Source organism: Rhamphochromis longiceps, linkage group LG13 (assembly GCF_057381845.1).
Source record: "Rhamphochromis longiceps isolate RC_006_pf linkage group LG13, R_longiceps_female_GT1.1, whole genome shotgun sequence".
Taxonomy (NCBI): Eukaryota; Metazoa; Chordata; class Actinopteri; order Cichliformes; family Cichlidae; genus Rhamphochromis; species Rhamphochromis longiceps.
The window spans coordinates 23,407,473-23,427,552 of NC_140569.1; the positions used below are offsets into that span (position 1 = coordinate 23,407,473).

General features: G+C 39.0%; 1 protein-coding gene across 1 annotated transcript in view; it reads right to left on the reverse strand.

Annotated features, from left to right (window-relative positions):
- Positions 1 to 20,080, reverse strand: part of macrod2 (mono-ADP ribosylhydrolase 2) — a 423,775-nt gene that overhangs the window by 392,720 nt on the left and 10,975 nt on the right. The gene's annotated exons all lie outside the window — the stretch shown is intronic.

A 20,080-nucleotide genomic window follows, 5' to 3' on the forward strand; every position in this document is an offset into this window, starting at 1 on the left:
AAGAAAGTGAATGAACACATGCAGCCAGAGAGTGCTGGCAAGAATGGTGTGTTCCACCATGCACCATTTGGCAGTATAAAGCGCAACCCCGCTGTGTTTTATGATGATTAATCTGCAAGCGCACAGGTTTTCAAGACCTCTCCATCAACTCTCTGGGTGAAGGAACCCAACAGCAAGCCTAAAAAACAAAGAGTACAGATGTACCCTCCTCATTCTTAACACCCTACTATGAGGGAACAGCGTGTCTCACAGGGGACAAGGCTCTTAAGTTCATCCTTCACAGAGCAGAGGAGCAAAAGAGAGCAAGTGAAACAATTACTTCAATGCTGGCTATATATAAAACCCTGCTTTACCTCTGAAACCATACTGCTTCCTTTAGGAAACAAAGAGCGGATAAAGAGGGTCTCGACAAGAAACTCTGATTGTTAATTATAATATACCTTAAGACTATCACAGATGTAAGCAACTACAACATTGTGCAAGATTGTACACAGCTTGATAAGAGTCTTTAAAAAAAACAGGATGTGATATGTTGGGTTTTGAAGGTTTTGAATCCAGCAACAGCCTATTGTACTCAGCAGAATAACCAACATCTTTCACCATAAATCATACTATGATTGCCTGCAGCTCCACAGCTCTGGGTCAAATGAAAAGGAACAGGCTAATACTAGAGTGTGTTGCAGCGGGAATGGCACAAACAGAGGTCTGTCTGTCCTTTACTGACAAAAAAAACCACCAAAACATAGATGAATGAGGGATATGAACTGATATTGGACTGTGCTACAGCTTGTTTTTGATGGCACGCAATATAATTACCTCCACAGTGCAGAGTAATTGAGCAGATTGGGGAGATATTATTATCGATATTGTCAAACGTGCTATCTGCAGATACAAGGAAATTCAATTTTAATTCACGAGTCAAAGGTGGAGAGAAATAACCAAAGTGTCCACATTCTGTAGGCTTTTGAAACTTCCCCCAAATGATTCTAGGCAAACGCAACAACCTAAAATCAAGCAAGTACGCAAAACTGTCATCTCCAAAAATTCAATGTCCATTTTTTAGGATGATTACATTTAAAACAATAAACCAGGCATTTCTTTCTTTTTTTGCAACAGAAATGGAAAGAAACACTCGTAAGAGGAAAAAAAGCGTTAACATTTAAATATGTTGACATACCGCAGCAGACGGTTGTGATTGAGACACCAGCTGGTGTTTAGAGCGAAAGCCTAAATCTAGTTTACCATAATGAAGCTCTCAGAGGGAAGCAGTGCACTCCCCGCGCCATTTTGCTTTACTTGGCTTCTTAACGCGTTCAAACCTGAAAAGTACACACATAGATTGGGACAAATACAATATCTCCCTCATCGTCGCTACAACAAAGTGGTGCTGGGTGTGTTTGCACAGCTTGAAAAGAGCTCCGCTAAACAAATGACTGAACAGTTGAAGCCAATTTGCATGTGTCTAAAAAAAAACAACACAAACGATCTTCATTTTGGGGTGCCAACTTGTCGAAGGATGGGTAAACATAATTTGCCCTTTCTCAGTTGGACATGCTTTACTTGTTTGTTGACAGCTGGCTTTTTTCTAGAAAATAAAAAGTCTGTTCCAAGAATGTTAGAATTTAAAATAAAAATCAATTGAAATATGCTTATTACTGCTAACAGCAAGCATTATGGTGGTGCCTTCCTGCCCTGGATAATTACCCCGTAGCTCTGCCTCCCTGTGACTAACATCACTCTTCCGCCAGCTGACGCACTCAACCAACCTCTTAATTGCAACAATTGTGTTTTGGCGATTTGAGATCAGCTTAATCGCAGACAGGATTTAGGTGATTCCAGGCCAAACCTTAGTTGGACGATAGATTAGCAATCAGTCAAACCTAGCTTCTTACAGCAAATTATTTTTCCAAGAATAGCAAAATGCCTTTGAGTTACATTTAATCGACTGGTTGAACAGGTGACCCATTTGCTGAAAGGCAAATGAAGAGACCCGGTTTCAAATCTGCCCAAAGGCAATTTACCGCATGCCTTCCCTTCTCCCTAGCTTTCCTGTTTTCTCTCCACTGTCCTAATAAAGGCTAAAAAGCCACCATACATACAATTATGGTCAATGACACAAAATCCATCCTCTATCTCTGGTTTTTCACACTGTAAAATGCCACAAAGGCATCTCACAGAAGAGTCAGAAAGTCTGTCTGTTACCATGTTTTCTCATTGAAATAACTTTCAGGTTAAATTAATAAATGGTTATTATTTACAAATCTCTTTACCTTGAAGCTAAATATTGTTTTTTTTTTATTACTGGCCAAAAAAAGAGTAAAGCGGAAGTGATAGTAATACTAGTAGTAGTCCAAAGGTCTTAGAGTGGATTTTTTTAACATAATAGGAAGAAGGGAGGAGAATGGAAGTCAATTTACAAATCCCCCCACCCCTGATTTCTCACAGCTTTAAGCTGTCTATAAGCTGTATTTTTTAAGTATACCATTTATTTCTGCTTACAGTGGAACGCACGCTTGTTTTTCATGACATGTGCAGGAGCACAAATCTTAATACTTAGTTCCACTTGTTACAAAGCTGGGATTACTTTTTTTTTTTAATCAGAGACATTGTGACCTCAGCTTCTTGAACGCAACATTTTCCGTAGCTGAGCTTCCCTTTCCTCACACATGCTGCACTGGCATGCCTCTTCATTGATTTCAACAACAGAGGCAGCATTAATTGGACAGCAGTTATCTGGGGTGTCTTCTAAATGAAAATCTAACGCACACCTCGTTTCAGTGCTTTATTGCGTTGACATACTAATGTGTAATGTGAAACACATTTTCCAAAGCACTTATCTTACATTACCACATTCACAATATTATACAGTTTTACAGTGAAACCGAATACAGGTTGATTTATGTTTTAGATAATTAGAATTACTGAGGTACAGTATATGCACTGAGTTATTTCAGTACTTTAATAGGCAGATCTAATCTACTGCAGTGGAATACAAGAACAGTGGAAAAACATCTCGCTGAGACTTTTAATTGTCGGTTTATTTGACGGTGTGAGTTTCAGAGATCAGAGAGGTGCTGATTCAAATGGAGGATTTTTCCATTGTGCTGTTTTATCGGATTCAGATATACTGAGAAATGTTTGTTGTATTGTGTTCACATTCATTTACATACAATCAAATAATGGAAAACAATAGTAAATTAGTAGCACTGCAGTGATATCCTTTTGGATATCTGCAAATTTAAATCTGCAAACAACCGGACACCTATTGTTTTAACATTGTGCTACACGAGTGGACGCTACGCGTACAGCGAGAAGCAAAATGAGCTCTCGAAATATAATGATGCTATAAGGATTCATGACACTTTCATTTTACCACCGACACACACACACACACACACACTTTCTTAAGTGTTTCAATGTATGGCAAACAGCTCTCTTTTAGTAAGTAGGAAACACATCAAGAAAAATAAAAAAAGACAAGAAAGATTTCAGATTTCACATTCGAGCTCAAAGGGTAGTCATCTTTAATATCTTCCTAAATATGTTTACCTGCTATGCAACCATTTACACCACCTTGCATCAGATGGCGAACTCTAAAGATTTAGCTCCCAAAAGCACAAGAAAGGTAAATGTTCTTCCCCGTGTTTGCATTGTTTCAGTTGTTATCCCCAAATGTGCAATTTCTCACTTATTCAGAGAGGGCCAGTGAGATGAGAGAAAGTGAGAAAACAGCATTATGTAGCATTATCACATTCAGTACTCTCCTAAACATAAACTGGCATACAACAGTAAAAGTAGAAATGCATTATGCAGCGGCTGTTTAATTACAAATTAAATGCCCCAGCTTTATCCATAAATGTGTAAAGAGCTAAGTAGTGATGTTTGTCCTTGTCTAAATGTATCATAATTATACTAACACTGAAGCCTGTCATGCAAAACTGCGCTGACTCTTGTATAAATGTATGTCAACTGTATTCAAACTAACAATTTTTTAGTTTTTTCATACACCAGTGTATGCATCACCTTCCCAACCCTGCAACTCTTTAGAGCTGCATTTCTCTGTAACCGACAGGAACAAAGTCACAAACAACAGATGCAAACAAGCAAGCTCATTACAGCAGAGCTCCAGCAAAAATGTTTTACTGAGGAAGCAGTAATCTTTACCGTGATCTTAAATGCTTAAATAGAAACACTGTTTTGTTATTTTCTTTTTAGGCTTGACAGTAACGTTTGTTGAGACGTAACTGAATGCGATCCCTCACTGACACTTATTTATATATCTTTGTTGGCAGCCACATACCAAATTGTAAGGCTAGAAATATTTTCCACACGTGGAGTGATCAGAGTCACGTCTCAAAAAGTACAGTGTTTATGTAAAAGCTTGATTTCTGTGGTTTTGCTGCATACAGGCCATCTGGATTTCTATTCTAAAGAGATGTTGCGCAATTGAAACAGTAATCAAGTCTATTAGCCAAACTTCTTCCAGCCCTTTGGTCAGACAATTTGAATCCAACTTGTTTCCCCTATTGACATGGCATGTTTCATCTGTTACATGGTGCAGCCCCTTGGGGAATGCAGTGGCAGGAGGATGGCCATGTGGTACCTGATTATCCAGAATGCATGAAAAATTAAATCTGCTGAGAGTAGACAAAAGTCTCCTCTCGGTCTCCTCTCATTTCTTCTTATATGTATTATTTCCAGTTCTCTGCCTTCAGCTTTTCATTATACCTACGAGTACACAGCGGCTTAACATTTGTCTTAGTGAGAAAAGCTATGAAAAAAAAAAAACACACCAAAAAAACCAAAAAAACTCATGACTATGACAAACACTAGATTTTTTTATATCTCCCACATTCATCCTCATCAAATTTCCTGCTTGCAGATTAATCAACACCTGCTCGTGGCAGAAAAGGAGGCAAGAAAAGATAAAGAAGGATCACTTCCTTATTGGTCATATCAAACACAGAATTATGTGCAAACTGCTTATAAGCTGACCATTTATAACAGTCCGAGTTTCACCAACTTGAGATATAATTAGCTGTAGCACAACACAATAATGCTGTAACTGAGCTGAGATCTTGCTGCTATGCAGACAAGGTAAAATATCTTTTTATGTTTTATGCCGTCTCTTATTTCCATACATGCATCTACTCGTCTGTAACTTATATAAGACGCTGTTTTTTGACCTGGCGGGTTATGCAGTGGAAAACAAAACCCAGTGCCATCTGCAGTATTGTGAATTCAGCTGCACACAGCATAGCCTTTGCCTTTTGGAAACCTTAATCTGCTTTGTTTGTGCATGGTTGGGGGGTGGGGGGGTGGGGGGAGAACTAAGTTTCTATTAAAAGAGATAAAATTATTTCTATAGCTTCAAAGGCCAACCAAATTGAAGCCCCTTACTTGAGTGGGTTTCACTAAAGCCACTTATTTGTCCATTTCATCATTCTAATGACAGAAGCTATCATCCCATTATAGCTGCACAGCTGAGTGAGGTTAAACAAATGCAGTTTGTCTGAGGTCACACTACCTCCAAGTCAGGTCTCGCCGCTCCCCCAGGTACATCACAACAAATCATCAGCTTGCCTATAACTACTTTATATATGCAACCCTGTGAACCCAGCTCCATTAACCCCCATTCCACTTACTGGCACTTAAGGAACAAGTATTCTCGTTCCAGTCTCTCTTTTTCTCCTCTTTTCAAAAATTCTTTCTCATGCATCACACTTTTATGAGTATAATATCCAATCTCATGGCCTTCCCGGTCAATCTAAAATCACTTTGTTCCTCCGGGAAGTTTGTAAGACGGCATGACATGTCAGGCATCTGACTGAAAAATTTCAATATCCATGGGCTTGTTACAATAACTGCTGTCTTAAATGGCCAACTGAAGAAATAAATCCTTGCAGTATGGAGTACCTCCTAAAACAGCATGGAATGAATAGGGTTGTGATCATTCTGTCATAAGTGAGCCCAAATGGGTTCCAGTTTGGGAAAATTGTTTGCAGCCTACTTACATCAAACACTGACTTGTAAGCTGTAAGGCCTTTCAAAATAATAACTCAATCACGCCTAATAAAATCATATCTCCGGGACATTTCACATAAAGCTTACCGTTCATCATAACCAACAGAACATCGCCTCGCGTCTAGTACCAGTCCACTGAACAAAGGTCTTTGTATATAATGAGTCCACATTCTCTAAGCCCTACAGTAACCATACAATCACTCGTGTCAACAGAGAGGAAATCCATTTCATCAGGATGTCCAGTCAGTGCTTCATTATCATACGCAAGGGCAACATCCGTACAGCCGTGTAGCCCCTGAGAGCATCTGCTGATCGTCTGCCGATCGCTGCACTTCCAAAGAGTGCGTTTCATTATAAATGGCAAAAAGATGAAGCGAACTCAATTAAAACATCATCACAGGTCAGTTCGTTACAATGACAAATTTAATCAGAAGTGCTTTCCAAAACCACAACATAATGCTGTGACGTTAATGTGTTCTTCTTCTTCTTCCTCCTCTTATTATCATTATTCTTATGATTCTTCTTCTTCTTCAGCTTCAAAGCGCATAAAAGTTATGTTGTTCTGAGCGCATGCTTTATTTGTTTCAATCTCAGCTGTTGTTTTTATGAACCAGGTTCATTATGGGAGATCGAAAGAGTCTCTCTCATACCTTGGGTGATTTTTTACGATAATGTGAGTATTTTCTGGTTCAGTGGTATTAGTGCTGCTATAAAACATAATTTGGTGAAGAGGGAAAAAAAAGAAAAAGAACACGCTATAAAAATCTCCAACATAATAGGGCCTCTCATTTAAACAGACTGATGATGGCTGGCTGACATCTTATGTCGCAATGCAATCTGCTACCGAAAAGCACCACTGAACGACACAGGAAATCATTCCTGCCTGTGGCCATCTCCCTGTACAACGCATCCACTTAACACACTGTTTGCTGCTACAGCTACACATGTTTCTTTTCCAAATATTTATTTATAAGTGACTTATGTATGTATGTATGTATATATATGTATATATTGTACTATTCTTAGTTAGCGTATTGTCTGTCTTGTCTTAATGTTGGTTTAAAATGGAGCACTGTAACAAAAAATAATTTCCCCCAGGGATCAATAAAGTATTCTGATTCTGATTCTGATTCTGATAAACCAATAATGTTTACTATTACTACTACTACTACTACCATTGCTGCTGCTGCTCGTATAGGAAATGAGACAAAACAAACTGCAGGTTACAGCTGAGCAAAAACTACCTGTAACACGAAAGAAAGTAATGTGAACATCAGAATTATTCTACTTAGAAACCCAGAGGCTTATTCTGAGAATTATCACTGTTATTACATACATTGCTACAGTGCAAGAAATTATGCTTCTTTTTTTTTTAAATATACTTTTCCGTGAACTGGAAGTGTTTACTCCCATCTGTAACAGTTTAGTTAGCGGCAAGAAGAACTTACTAATGCGCTTCTGGAAATGTAACAGCATCATATTCCTCTGAGAGATATCTCTCAAGTAAAACTTTTTAAAGGCAGAGTAAAACAACGGTTATTTTGAAACGCATTCAAAATGGCCAGCTGAGAGCTACTTTTATGAATGCGGCCCCCCTCCCCGATTCCTCAGAGAAAACATGCAAACTCACAAACACTCACAAATATTGAATGAACTGCCCTCGGTTATGAATTGCATTCTCATTTAAAGCTGCTTGGAAAGCATCAGTCTTTCATTTGACTTGCTTAGAGGTCCTCTATACCAGCCTTTTTTTCTGTTTAGTAAACAGAAAAATGGTGAAGAGGATATAATTTCACGAATACATGAAGCTGTGATTTCCTGGAGTCTAAAGAGTGATTTAGTCACTCAGTAACGCTGCATGTGATTGTTTTATTTGTGGTATTTTATTATGCTGTATAGCATGATTCTTTCTTATTGCTTCCCCTCTGAAGAAACTGAGACTGTGAAGCCCAAGCATAAAATTATAAAACGGAGTGTCTGGAGGAACTTTATATTCCTTTACTTACTTGTAACATTATGTTGCTCATTACCTGGACCATTACCATTACCTAGCCATTATACATAGAAAGCCATTATAGAAAAACCGTGCCACTGCCGGCCTGTAACCAAGTAGCTCATCAGTATTTCTGCTAAGGTGCACACTTTTCTGGGCTGGCTGTGTACATGCTGTGCATTTGTTTGTTTCTGCAAAGGTTTCCAGCATTTTCAGGCGTACATATTAACTGAGACAAAATGAAACAAAGAAAATGAGGAAACTACAAAAAATATAAAAACAAAGAGAGAATGATTTGATGTTCAAAGACAGGTAGCGAGAATACCAGTGAATCGCCTGCTAATGACAAAGCAGAGCACACTGCCTTGGGATTGTGCAGGGAAACAGCCAGCAATCAGAGGATGATTTCTCCAACCCTCTCCTTTCACCCTTGCTCCACTCTACCAGTAAAGAGCTAGTCTCACCCAGCATCTCTCCACATTCTCTTATAGATACAAGAACTCACTCTCTCTCCCGTGCATTCAGCTACACACATGCTGCTTTTTTCACATCTCCACCGCTTCCACACGGACGTGCACAGACACACTCTCGCTTCTTCGGTGTTAACGTAGTCCAACAGCTGAAACCTTGTACCGAGCACCAAAATCCACATCTGTTTTGTAAAGGGTTTTATTTTGTTCTAAAATAGTGCTTCTGTTTCCAAAAACAGCACGATTATGGGTATATTTCTCTCCTGCTGCAGATGCCGAAAATGTGTAGGATGGAATTTCCAGTTGTCACCGCAGACATTTCTAAAGAAACATCTGTGAAAGCAAGGCAAAAAAGGGGGGTTTATCTATGTGAAATGCAGAACCAGCTCAGTCATCCCACTTCTCAAACTAACTCTGCTATCAAAAGATGTGAGTGATACTTGAATGGATCCACAGTGCCCCCTACAGGTCGATAGACAGATAAGCTCCATGAGTACTCTATCCATTCTTCTGGTGGTCTGTTTCAATGTTACCGGTTACACTGAACTTTGTGCTGCTAAAAATGAGTCAGTTCATCCACTTGAGAGGCTCATATCCTTACCCCACATAAACACACACACACGCAGGCAGGCAGTCTTTCTCACAGTGTATGCTTGAGGATAGGATATGAGTCATTTGTAACCATCGTGTTCTACCTAGCCACTTAAAAAGCACAGCATTTGGTTTTTTATGAAAACACTTAAAGTACTTTTTTATTTTTAACAAAAAATAAAAATGGCAATTAATTATTTTTTTTACTAGATAAGTGCCTTGCTGTACTCAGTAAGTGACCTCTACTGTTATTACTATTTTTCAAAGATCTTCAATTTTCATGGTCCTATCAGCCCCTGTCGATTAATCCTAGGCCTGGTGGGCAAAATCTGGCATGTGTGCAGCAAAAGGCATAAGGTACTGTGAGAGGTTTGTTTCATGAGAGCCAGGAACAGAGACGACAGATTAGGAAGAAAGGCGAGAAAGCAAACAACAAGCAAGCAACATTTCTGACCTACAATGACTTTCAGTGAAGTTTCCTCTCCACTGGGGAGATGAGTGTAGGCCTGACCTGAATGACAGGTCTCCTCATGAGCACTGGCAACTGTCTCCAAAAAATCCCATCCACACTTTCACGGTCTTCGCTTTGTGCGGATATGTGCGGCTTTTATGTTTTCAAGTGTGGGTGGGTCACAAAATGTATGACTGGGAACAAAGGGTAGGCTCATTCTCCCAAATGCTCAATACGGTCATAGACCATTAGCGGTCCAAGCAATTGCAGACATTTCTCTAAGTGGGAGATGGACACACACTGACAGCACAGATTCCCATGATTACTTTCCATTAGCAACACCTCATGAAAAATGATTTCTATTTGGCCAGGTTGGCACACAGAGATCAGGTGAACAGCGATGATGAGCAAACACTGCTACAGAAGGGATGCACGGATCATCGCTGGATGCTAGCAGGGGAGAAATCGAGCTGAAATCGGGAGAAGGGGAAGCTCGTCAGCTGGTTTGTCGCCTCAGTTCACATTTACGACATTACGTTTACATTTATGACGTGAGGGAAAACCCTGTCCTTGTGCCGTACCTCACTCAGAGGTGATACGATTACCTGGACCTTTTAGTGCAGGGCCCGATGCAACCCACTCACCAGAGTCATTTCACTGTTCATCAGAGCAGCAAGTTCTCTCAGCCAGAGGCATTGATTTTCATTCTTGGTGTGATAGCACAACAATCACAAGTTTGTTCAAGAAGTTACCACCCTTCTGCCATGGTTTCCTATGTACTGTGCATGTGTGTGTGTGCACTTGCACCATTATAGAATCATATGGTGGAGAATGTCTTCCATTCTGGGGTCTAAAATCTAGTCCTTAAACATAAATCATTACATTTACATCAAGATAAAGTTGAGGTTCAATCAGGCAAGTAGTAGTTATCATTATGATTTGTGCCTAGGAAACAGATGTAGGCCAAAAAGCCTCTGAAGTGCCTTAAAGACAGGCTGCAAATGTGTGTTTGGTTGTGAGTGTGCACAAGCATGTGCGTGCGTCAACAAACAGAGAATGAGAGACCTCCAATTGCAGTCATATTGCTGTGAGCATGGCTGCATCACTCAGGGAGGTTATGGCACAGGGTGTGAATCTGCAGAGAGACAGATAGGCCTATTGAGCAAGACTCTCCAGGGGCTGAGTGTGCTGTGCAGCACATCCATGGCCTGACACCAAATCTAATGAAGAGTCTACGCTGACAAGATCTATCAACAGCAGGAAACAAAACCAGATACCTCAGGCTTTATCAGTCACAGGAAAATGCTAAAGTAAAAGGTGAATAGTACATTTCACACCAGTGTTTGGCATGTTATGCCACAGTCAGGTATCCATACTGGTTTATAAGCTGGGACAAACTATTCGATATAAGAGGGGAAAAAATCCTCCCTTTGATAAAAGTGATGTTGAGTCTCCGCAATATATTAGTTGCAGTAAAAGAAGGAGTTCATGAAGCGGAAAAGAAGAATATGTAGACATATATTACAACCAGATCTTTAAAGGCACCCTAGCTGGGAAGAGCAACAGTGAAATGTCTGTCATTTTATCGTCTATCTACAGACTGAGAATTCAGCAAGAGAATAAAGAGGCCACCATTTTATTCTGGAAAGTCGCTTTCTTTGTTGGCTAAAATATTATCAGAGCATTCAGAGTCATTCCCCAATAAATAAGGCTGTGGTCTCCATTAAAGCTTCTGCCCCAGAGAAGGACATAATATTCTCTGGACATTACACACCATTATTGCGCATTGTTGCAGTGCTGCTGCAGCTACTGAGGTTTTCAATAAATGGGGGAAGGACAAGCCTGAACCACGACTGTCTTTACTCTTTAAAATACAAACGTACATATCCTCGCCTGCGGCAGCTGAATTTCCTATCATGACAATAATGTCAGATGATTCAAATTTTGCAAATGTTACTATTTGTCATTTTCATGCATTTATTTGCTGATTATCCAAATTTTAATTCAAATATAGGATAAAAAAGAAAAACACACACACACACACACACACACACACACACACACACACACACACACACACACACACACACACACACACACACACACACACACACACACACACAATATGCTCAAAAAACATTATACAAGAAAGTGTTGTACCTCTAGACATTACTTTGCTCTCACCACAGAACAACATTGTATTCTATTCACTATTGACCACACCAGGACATGCAGGATTCTGTACCACAGATTATGAATGAATGACCGTGAAAGTAAACAACGCTGCCTTTGTGCTAAGCAAATCCCATAGGCGAACACTGTTTGAAGCGGTGGCATATCAAAAAGATATATAAAAGTCAATCTCTACTGGACCATGCTATTCTGCCCTCCGAGGGTCACTGCTCTCATCAAACCTGTGATGACTGCAGTACAACTGAATGCCAATTGAATTTCTTGAACTCATTTCAAACCATTCAGGTTTTTTATGGCATTCATAACTCGATTTTCTATGCACATTAAATTGGCTCCTGTAAAAAAATGATCCAATACAGAAAGATGGGAAGGTTTACAGCAGGTAATGGATTAGGAGTCAACCCCATATGCATAATTACCACAGTCATCATGATAAGAATGGTCCTTTTTACTTTGCACTGCTATCTTCGCTATCTCATTCTGAACTGAGAGGGCGGTGACACTCGTGTGAACTCCATCCAGAAAGACAAGAGCGGAAAAAAAAGAAGGCCGATATTTTCTTGTGTTTGCCATTTAAAACCAAAATAAATTATATACATTAAATTTAACACCCACTTTTAGTGAACCCTGTAATTTTCTATGAAGCAAGGCTTGATTAACTGTGATAGTTGTCTCTTTCCATTGATCATCCTGCTATCAATTTAACCATGGTCTACACAGTCTACTGTAGTCAGTGAATTAGCAATCAGAGAAATTGCTGGGTATGTTTTAAAAAAAAAACAAAAGATCATTCTACAGTTATTATACAAAAAAAAAAGAAAAATGCACTAAGTACAAAAATTTGGGTAGCAAATCTTTATACTAATGGAATACACAGGATTAGAAATGTACAGGGCCCAAATCTGAGCAAATCCAGATTGTAGGATGTGTGTCTCTCAGTCATACACGAGCAAATGTGCCGTTCACGTCTGACATAACTCCCCATCCTCACCCTCGCCCTTTTGTCATGTTTACCTCCAAACCTTCAGTTTGTCATAGAATAAAACAAGTGAAAGAACTTAATTCATTTTTAGTCTTAAAAGATCTTCAAACATAGCCTGAATGCTATTATTGGAAAAACCTTATTTATCACCATTAGACGTAGTGATAAGCAATTGCATTGTAGTGACATAGCGGGCTATTGTCTTCAATTATTTTGACAGGAGTCTTCAATCTTATAATTAGTCATTCAGCCTCTTTGAAAGGAGAAAAGTAATCACTGTGCTCTTAGTTTCACTGCATGCACCAACAACAACATGAACAAGAGAAAGAAGATTAAAGAGTTGTCTGAGGAGATTGGGAAGAAAGAAAATACAAGCATATTCAAAAATAAGTCTAAAGAGCCTTGCTAGTTGTTAGTTATAAATCTTGAAAACACACATAAACAAGATGACAACAAAAAAATTGTATGGCTTCCAGTCACACCACATTTTGCTTTATATATATATATATATATATATATATATATATATATATATATATATATATATATATATATATATATATATATATATATATATATATATCGAGAGAGAGAGAGATAAAACCAGACTAGGGTTTGCTAAAATGCATGTTGTCAAGCCACAACACTTCTTAGGAAATATGTTCTTTGGACAGCTGTGGGCAGATGAAAGAAATGTTCACACAAGAAGAAAGAGAAACATTATGAACAAAAAAATCCCAATGAAATACACGGAGGAGGCCCAGTTATGTGATGCAGTTGGTTTCCAGAGTCAGGCACAAAGTGCTTTGAATCAGGGCAGCATAAAACTAGAGGACTAACAAAGCATCCTGGGATAAGAACATGAAAAACTCTAACAGAAAGTGAAGCAACATCGATGATATCATCCAGACAGGAGGACTGCATGGTACAGTGACGTAATTATATCCAATCATGCTTTGTGGCACTACTGAGCATGCCCAATTGATCTAACTTTTTATTTAAAAGGCAATAAAAAACGACCGATGTTCGAAAGCACAAGGTGCTTCCCGTCACAGAGACTGCCTAAATGGCTCATTAGGAACAGTGACTAAACCTTCAGCCTTGATTGAGATCTATGGGAACGATCAAATTATATCAAAACATTTGATACTTGTGATCATTTCAATATATAGGGAGAAACAGAGTAAAGGTCTTCCTCAGTTAAATAGAGGATGCCTGACTCTAAACACTTTCATCTGTTTCACTTTATTTTAGAAAACTGTGTGATTTTTATTTTTAACTGGTATGTCTGCATCTGTACCCATTCCTATCATTTTCATTATGTTTTCCGAGAGGACTGCAAGAAGCATGAGTGTGGTCTAACATCACTTTTACAGCAGGGTCATTCTATACTCTGGGCTAAGTCTCAACATCTGCTGGGACAAGATGCTGCAGCCTGACTCACCGTGTCATGTTATAGCCGCTCTGCCCTCTAACCCTGCACTTAACTGACACCACCTCCCACAGGTTCGCACACGGGTGACAGTTTAAGCGCCTCCTGTGCAACCTCCAGCTAAACAGAATTAGAGAAGAATTAAAAACTCAATGAGCCCAATAATTAAATTTTAATGGAGCACATAAAGCAACTTGACACCCTCTTAAAGCTATAGGCAGAAGCCATAACAGGTAACGGCAAGCTGGACATTTCTTATTTTATAAGCCGCATACTGCTGCTGTCGAGACAAAATCTTGTTGTAAAGTCTTTTCCCTAAGAAATGGATGAAAATGGAACATAATTAAAACAAATGTGTCAGCTTTAACAAGCTGATCGCTGCAATGAACCGCAAGAATTTTGCCACTGGTGATTCCAATGAGCCAAACCTGGAGAACACATTGCTAATGCAGTTTTAAAGTAATAGTTAAGGTATGCCATAATAAATAATGAGCTGTGTCTTCCATATCACATCACAGCCCAGCACAACAGGATATTAAACTGCCAAATAAATGAACCAAAGGACATAATTAGTAGCCTAAATAAATATGGGGTCACAAAGATGTATTCCTTCACACCAACCTCCACATATACCTACAATTTGCACTCGTAATATCTCAATTTATAAATCACGTTGGACCGTAGTGAGAAAAAGTCATTTGGACTGTTTATTAAGCTTGTGAGTAATACTTTCAAAAACTCCCACAATTCACACACAGCAGTCTGCTGGTGCCAAGCCCAAGTGAAAAACAGCATGAGAAAATGGAAGTACTGCAGGCCAGAGATTGGAACCATTGAATAGATGAAAGGCAAGAAGTTGAACAAGCTATCCAAAAGATCTTATCAGTGCATGTTGCTCAACATCCACAATGCCTGCTCAGAACTGTGTTAGTCACAAAAAATTTGGGCAAGATCCACACGACCAAGAGCATGTGCAGCCTAATCAACTAAATCGTTTGCCAGCAATATTTATATAGCACAATGTCATCCTGTAAAATGTTTTGTTACCAGTGACAAAAACATTGGGACTGGAACTTTCCATTTACATTAAAATTCCCATTCATAACAAACTACTGTGCAAAACTGCCCCACACTATAAACAAAACTGGACAGTAAAGTCCATCACTGTGTTCTTATCAGTGCTACCACCTGTACAAAGACGAGTGGCTTGACAGTATGAATGGAGGTACAGAGTAGGGCTGGGCGATATGACCCAAAATTCATATCTCGATATTTTTTACCTAGATGGCGATATAAGATATATATCTCGATTTTTTTTTTTTTAAAGCCATAAAGTAAGAACAAAAAGAGAGTTCTTAGTCAAAGCTGTGTCCCAGATGTCACACAGGCACTTTTATTAACATAGAGCATAGATGTACATAAAATTTACTCAAAAATAAATTATGAGCATTTATTAAATAATAATGCTCCATAAATAAAAGAAAACAATGTTGTTTTTGTGCATAACAAAAAGCTCACAATTGTGCAGTCAAAATGTAAACTAAAAGACGCTGAGCACAATAACAAAGACAGATTTCACAGCTGCTCTGTTCCCAACTTCTACTCTGTGACTGACAGCATTGAGTTTGAAATCCTCTTCGTAACCACGTCTCTTAACAGGTGCCATTTATGGTCCTTATACACAGTAGGGTAATATTACGTTGAAGCACAGTACGTATCACTCCGCGAGGCTCCTCGGTAGCCGTAATGCTCTGACAGTCCATCAAGCGGTGCAGCTCCGTAGCTTACCAAAGTCGTACTAAAACATTTTTTGACAGATTGCTGAGCGCTGTGTACCACATAAAATCGGTTCGCAACCATCAAGCACAACCAGAATTCATACATAAGGCGCGCTGTCAACTTTTGAGAAAATGAAAGGATTTTAGGCTGTGCAGCGCCTCTGGGCTGCATGGCGTTAGCGTGGTTAGCTCGTTAGCGTGGTTAGCTAGCTAACACGTTGACGGCGTCCAGCCCCACGCACGGGTCGATGCGCAGTAACTCATTAACGGAGATTTGCCGTGTCCGTCTTGTCGCTTCCTGCAGGTGAAGCGATGGGGGAGGAGGGGGAGTTGTATTCAGTGAAGGAGGGGCGAGGCCGAGTAACGTTGCGTAAAGACAAAAGTGGACGAAAGAGAGGCAAACTTGCGGCTCCACAAGTATAGCTTTAACGTAACATAGACTATATCGATATAAAAGATATTGTCACATCTTATATCTCGTATAAAAATATATCGATATTTTTTTAAAACTCGATATATCGCCCAGCTCTAGTACAGAGGGCCAAATGCTGAGACCTAAAAAATTATAAAAGGCTTCAGCAATTCATTTGACCTTTCGAGCACCTCTGACAGCCTGCTAACCAGAATCAATTGCCTCCTAGCCAGCATGTTGCTCAATCACAGCCTGGATGTCTGGCTGCATTAGCTGATGAAGTAAACAACCTTCCTCTGCTGCAATAGCATTAAACAGTGTAAAACAAAAACCTGCAACGTTGCATCCTGAACCTTATTTTCTCTTCTCGTGTGCCCTAAGCATCCAGCCACAAAGCACTGCTCATTTTATCCATAACCTAAATACTTCATTTTGAGGCCACAGACTTACATGTAACAAATTTAAACAGTAAAATTAGGTAAAATTGCAAAGAGAAGTTTCCTGACTTTCATACGAGTATGTGATATACAGTATGTTTATAGCATTATACTCAAAAAATATGTATGCAAAAATGCAGATTTTAAATAATTTGTTTACATGTCAATTTTACATGTTTTTTGTTTTACATGTTAAATTTAATGGCATCTGTTCAAATGAAACATACTTTCACTTTACAGCAGGCACGTTTTCCTTAATGATTAATAATTTAAACAAACGCACCTTTATTTTTTTAATATTTTGGCGGCATTTTATGCAACGTTATTGTGGCATGTTCATGAGGACAAGGAATCATTTTTGAGTGCAACAATTGATTATCTATATCAAAGTATGTATACAGAACAGAGATACTAGTTGTACAGATAAGTACCTCAATAAGCTTTCATTAATGTAAAAGAATAATCATTGTTTTTATCTTTTAGTAAAAGTTCAAAGTAACAAACTTTAATGTTGTGGTCATTTTCCTCACAATAGTATCAAACATAGTGTTGAATATTAATATTTTTCATATATTGTATCAAAATTAGTTGATTCTGTCACAACACCAAAGTAAATAACATGCAACAATAAAACTAGTGGAAGAATCTATTTGACCTCTATAATAATGCATGTGATACATTGTAGGTCAACATGCTGATGAACAGACACAACAGCCATGAGATTAAGGTTCATGTCAGTTGTACTCTTTTTACATAATGCTGACACCATGCCAACCTCATCAGCATGGCTTTTTACATAATACATTAAGTTCATTAGCCTCATCCGATGGAGCAGTCTGTTTTTCACATCTATTAATCTTGCATAAATTATAGGGCACTAATTTCACACAAGGTGAACACTGCCTAGTAGACTCTAATGAGAATATGAATGTATTTGCAAACACTTTGTGAGAAAAGAAAAGTTGTGAAACAACAGAAATCCAATATATACTATATTAATATTCTGCTCCTGCACAGTTATTGAGGTACCACAACTTTAAGCTGAAACATTCTCCTCTGGATCAGCTGTAGCAACAGGTAAAGCAATTCTTCCACACTTATAACTCTGTGTGTAGGTTGTGAACAGAATGCAGAATATTATATAACAGTGATGCAATAATGAGAAAAAACACACACTTCTGCTAACCTTTCTTCATCCTGGTTTTTCACTCACTTTGAAAGATGTTTATGTTGTTTCCCCCAACAGCAGCACTGAATAATCACTGACAGATCTGTGTCGCATCACTGACAAACCAGATAAACCTCACCAAAAGCAGCTGGTCGTGAACCCTTGTCTGTCACTTTCACGAGAAAGGCCATGAGCTGCAATTATAGTCTAAACAGCACTGTATTTTAACTTTCGGACAGTCAGATCAGCGAGAGCAGATGTGTACTTTAACATTTCGTTAGCTTCATAGCATAAGTGCCTAAGTCATTTTTTGGTCAAATTGAGATTTTTGCCTAACTTTACTCCCCTACCACTGCTGCATCATCCTGTCCGTCTGCCTATGTCATTGGCCAATCACAACACTCATAAGAGTCAAAAAACATACTTGCCTAAGTCATTCATTTGACTTAGGCAGTTTTACCATTGGACTTAGGCAGTTTTGCTACAATCAATTTGACTTAGGCAGTTTTGATGTATGCAAAATGGCTGATAAGAAGAAGAGGTTGACCGCAAGTGAAGCCCTTGCTCTTCTTTTTGATTCATTTACATCTGGTAAAAGTTCATATTTTTTTAGTTTTTTGGTCACTAAATGTATTTTCATTCAATCAAAGAGGTTATGACCATGTTAAAAGATTACTTTTTTGTTGCAAACAAAGTATGATGGCTAGCTAACATTAGCGTTAGTAGTGTAGCATTAGCATAGTAATGTAGTACAAGCTAGCAGCTAGCTAACAGCAGCATGCTACCAGAGTAAATCTTTGGCAATTTCAAAGGCAATTTGAGCATTTTCAGCAAGTTTGCAAATTATATTATGTTTCAAACATTTGCTTTTTATTAGGAGGAGAGTCTAAGGACGGGGGACGCCCTGGGTTCATTGTTAATTGTTAAATTGGACTTTATATTGACTGTGTTCAAATGACTGATACTGGTTGAACTCTATTGCCAGTAATATTCATGTAGCCCTTTGAGGCGACTGTTGTTGTGATTTTGGGCTATACAAAAATAAATTGATTTGATTTGATATTAATAGTACAAATTGATTTTTTTTTTTTTTTTACATAGCAGACATTTTGACTACACAAGTAGATTTAGATGTCATCTTGATTTACCATTTTAAGATACTCCAACAGCATTTTATTTTCTGTTGTATCATCAGGAAAGGAAGTTGATGTGAACTTAGAGGAGTTGGTGGATATAGATGAGGGAGAAGGAGGAAATTATGTTGATATGGGGCAACAGACTGATAAGCAGCCAGAGGAAGGAGAGGAAGATGAAGGAGAGGAAAAGAAAGGGGAAGGAGAGGAAGATGAAGGAGAAGAAAAGGAAGGGGAAGGAGAGGAAAAGGAAGGAGAAGGAGAGGAAGATGAAGGAGAGGAAAAGAAAGGGGAAGGAGACGAAGATGAAGGAGAAGAAAAGGAAGGGGAAGGAGAGGAAAAGGAAGGAGAAGGAGAGGAAGATGAAGGAGAGGAAAAGAAAGGGGAAGGAGACGAAGATGAAGGGGAGGAAGAGGAAGGAGGGGAGGTGGAAGCAGAGGAAGAGGAAGCCAGTCCAACCCCCAGCACTTCTGCTGTTCGTCACAAGCGTCCACTGCCCCATACGTGGAAGAAAAATGTCATCAAAGAAAAGCGTCTGAAGGGAGAGAATTACAAGAATACAATGGGACAGGAGAGACCACCAAAGGCCATGGGCCCACCATGCACATCACAGCACTGCTTCAAGTCAACGAAAAGAAGTTGTGAGCTACTGACTGAAGTTGAGAGAAGAGGAATCTTCAACAATTTCTGGTCCATGCCTTCCTGGGAGACACGCAAGGTGTATATCCAGACTGTTGTTGAAAATGTGCCCATAAAACAGAAGAAAGGTGGTGTTGATTCAAGGAGAACAACATCTCTGCTATACCACCTGCAACTCTCAGATAGATGCAAAATACCTGTGTGCAAAAATCTTTTCTGTTCCACACTTGGTATTGCCCTGAGAACCATTGGATCATGGTTAACTGCAGGCATGAAACCCAACACTCATACCCAGCCCAACCCCAAGATCAACAAGACTGGTCCTCATATGCCAATATCAGATGGAGACCAGGCCTTCCTGAAAGAGTGGCTCTCTG